Source organism: Echeneis naucrates, chromosome 2, assembly GCF_900963305.1.
Source record: "Echeneis naucrates chromosome 2, fEcheNa1.1, whole genome shotgun sequence".
In the NCBI taxonomy this organism is placed as follows: domain Eukaryota; kingdom Metazoa; phylum Chordata; class Actinopteri; order Carangiformes; family Echeneidae; genus Echeneis; species Echeneis naucrates.
Genome location: NC_042512.1, coordinates 18020116 through 18023844, shown reverse-complemented (window position 1 = coordinate 18023844; position 3729 = coordinate 18020116).

The window sequence follows — 3729 nt, the reverse complement described above, 5'->3', positions numbered from 1 at the left end:
TTTTCGGCCACAGAGCCAACAGGTGTCTCTGCTTTGTGAGTCCTCACAGCTTTACAGAAGCTCCGTGGCCCTTCGCTTCCGGAGCTCATCATTTAGATTCGACTTTTGTATTGACGCATTGTGTCTCCCTTTCTCTTTCTCTCTGTCTTGCCCTTCAAAACCTTGTCATTAATTTCCAGCCTCTGCAATTTTCTTCTTCAATAGCAGAAAGGAGCAGAAGAAAAGGGGGAAGAAAGATGACAAAGGCAGAACAGGACCCCTCTACCCCCAGTCCTGTTGTTGTACAAAATAGCCAAGCAATAATTTTTTGTCATTGGCTTACTCCTAAAAGCCCATTTGACGTCGGTTCTGAAAAGGAAGCAATAAAGAAATCCTTTCAGCGTGTTGAATGAGCGAGAGGAGGAGGAATGAACGTTGCGACCGGAGAGGTCTTTTTACTTTCTTTGGCCCGGTAATCAAATGGAGCTGAAATGAAAATGGAGTTTTCTATGAAAATAGGGGCCTTTGTTGGCTTTGGAAGGCTGGTAATTCATAAACAATAAGCCGACTCCTTTTGTTTGGGTTATAATATATTCCTGTTGCTCTGAATGAGGTTCCTCTCTCCCTCTCTCGCTTTCTCTCTCTCCTAACAACGTGCACACGCTCATGCACGAGGAAGCCAAAAGCCAAAGCGAGTCAGCAGGCGAAGAGAGGCTATAAAAGCAGGCAGAGCGTCAGGCTTTCCATTCATCGGCCCGGCTGGGAGCTGCTAGGACGCTCGGCTCTGTTTTTTCTTTTTAGAAGCATCAAACTTTAACGGAGTTGTTCTGTGCAGACAGCAGGAGTCATCGGATCACTTTCCTGTCTGAGTGCAGAGATTGGAAGATTATGGATTATGTTACTTTTGATTTGAGCACTTCTGATTTTTTTTTTTTCCTTCTTCTTTCTTCAATAGAGGAAACAGGTGGAAATGTAACGCACTTCGAGAAAAACCTGCAACATCAGCACCATGATGGGGGCGTGCATGTCCCGTTGAGGAAGACTTTTCTGAAGTGCACAGTTCCAGCAGGACTTCTGGATGTCATTTGTCTGCGTGGTTTAAAAGATTTGGCTTTTCTTATTCCATCAGAAATCACTCTACACGTGAGTGAGGTTCATGTGGGCGTCATCGTCTCCTGTGGAAATGATGTTGACACTGCTGTCCTCAGGAGGATGAGAGAGAAAAGCACTGTCATCCTTTGCATCACTTAGACCAAAATTAATGTTGCATGTGAAGATTTCTGACTGTTAACATAATTTGGACTGAGCCAACGTGATGTAAGTGCTGCGCCTTTGTCCGTTTTTTCAGGATTCCACCGTGGAACGATGTGTCTGTTTAAGTTGTGCTGATGTGAAAGAAAGAAGCAACCGTGAAAAGCGTAAATGTAAACAGAATTCAGTGATGCAGCAGTGTTCAGAGAATTGCTGGTTCTTGTTCACATGTTGAGCTCACGATAATAACTTACACTGCAGCCAAAATGCTTTTGCTTTTCGGGAATTGTTCACTGGTGACGTTTTCCAGGCCGGCTTGTTCACGCCAGCCGCTCTTTGGTCATGTGACTTGTGTTGCTTTGCTTTACAGATGACCCCCAACAGACTGTAGACATTTATGACTTTGACCTTTATTTCTATTTAAAGATTAAACTGCTGGGCTGATTGTATCTGCTCTAACTAAAGAGTTGCCATCTTCGTCCTCGTCTGTTCATTCTTTCTTGATTTTAGACTGAACAAACCCATCAGTTGTTTGTGATACTGATCTGAATGTAAATAATATTGTTAAACAATCATCTTTGGATGCTGAATGTTATTTTCAGGCCTTCAGAAGAAAGCTTAAACCTTGAAGTGATACAACCAACTGCTTTGGAAAGAACTATCACTGATTATTATTTGTATGGCTTCAGATGCTCAGGTGGAAAAAATTTTAAAAACATTTGTGAACGGGAGTTGGTCATCTTTTAGATGTTCCAGAAAAGCCTCTTATTCATAACTTTAGCTCGAAGCTGCTTCTCGTTCTGTCTCCATTGATCACAAGCCTCTTGAACTTTCTTAGAAACTGAGGTCTCCTGAAAGTGCAGCTCTCTGGTCTCTTGGTGTTCTTGTGTCATTGTAGATCAGCGTGATTTCCACTTCCAGTCGTCTGCTTCCTTGTGCTGCCGTGAAGACTCGCTGAGTTTAGACTCTTTTCAATACAACATTGGTTGTGTGAGGTTCAGTTGTGTTGTCAGCTGTTTCTGTCGGAGGAGACAAAGCTACTTTGAGCTTTCGGACATTTCTCTTTGTGATATCAACCATATTTCCCAGACGAATCAATCATTAAAGTAAATCCTGCTTTTCCTGAAGTTTAAATGGCAGAAAGTTACTTAATGTACAATTTGATGATTCTTTGGGACGTATTTTATATTTTGAATTCTTAACTCTCTTACTTCAACTGATTCACAAGACAATTATGGTGAGATGATGATGATTGGCTTGCTTCAGGTGGAAATTGTGCTGATTAAGATGAACAAATTGTGTAACTTGTAATTTAACCACTAGATGGCAGCATCACCTAACAAGTCGATGTTCTTTGTCTTTGTTTTTTTTTGTTGGTGGTGGAGGAGGGGGTCGGTTGTTCTGCCACATTTGAATCACTAGAGGGAGCCTGATTTCCACTTTAAGATGACTGATTTTGAACCTCACAGACTTGACGACTGCCCCTTTAACTTTTGCAGACACCTGCACAGAGTCCGTGTGACTGGAAAACACCTAAAGCTTAAAAGGACTGGTTGTTTTCACGCCACATTTGCTGCATGATCGTACCAAAGTCTGCCACTTCTCCTGTTTGAGGTCGACCCCAGAGCTCGGCCGTGATAAGAGATGAATGTTGGGTTTTTTTTATTTTTTATTATCACATGGGGAGAATACTGTGAATTATTAATCATGCATATCGATGGATTTCGACTGCTCTCTGAGGAAGTGGTGTTCATGCTGGACTGTATGGGTGTTATTTCCAGAGCAACACAGATTAAAATATGAATAGGCATGCTGGAATTATCACTTCCTGTCACTATGTGCATATTATTCCGTTTCTTGAGCTCTCATTGAGATTAACTGTGCCATAATGGCCAAATGAGCTCGAGTGGAATAAAGACTGCGACTATGAGAGCTTAGTTTCTCGCACACTTTTCCTGATATTGCTTCGACACGGCATTCAGAGCTAAGTGTGTCCCACAATCCCACCACAGCTGTCTGTGCTGCAGCAGATGAAGAAGTTTTTGTTCCTGATATATTGGAAGATGCAAGTCCAAACGACATAAATCAAAAACAGGCCGAACTTTCACACCTTCTGTTCTGTTCGGCGTGACGTGACTGAATGAATGTCAGCTGTCCTGCCTGTACTTCTGTCAGTTTTATCAGATAGAAAACTCAGCCTGTGTTAATTGTGCCCGTCTCTTCATCTTTAAACTAAATGAGATCAATCATCTGAGCTCAGCTGTGATGTGACAAACCTCCACAGCTGCAGGTTAACTCTCTGCTCTGACCTGCTGAATGGGATGATCTGATGACGAAAAGAGGCGAGTAGCAAAATATCTACATGGAAATTATGAACTAATTAAAAGCAAAGTCTCCTTTGAAACCAACTGGAAAAAAAAAGTGGATGTCTTGGTCAAAGTCATTAATTATGCCGGCATAATGGCATTTGATAAATTGTTAATAGCACAGTACAATGCA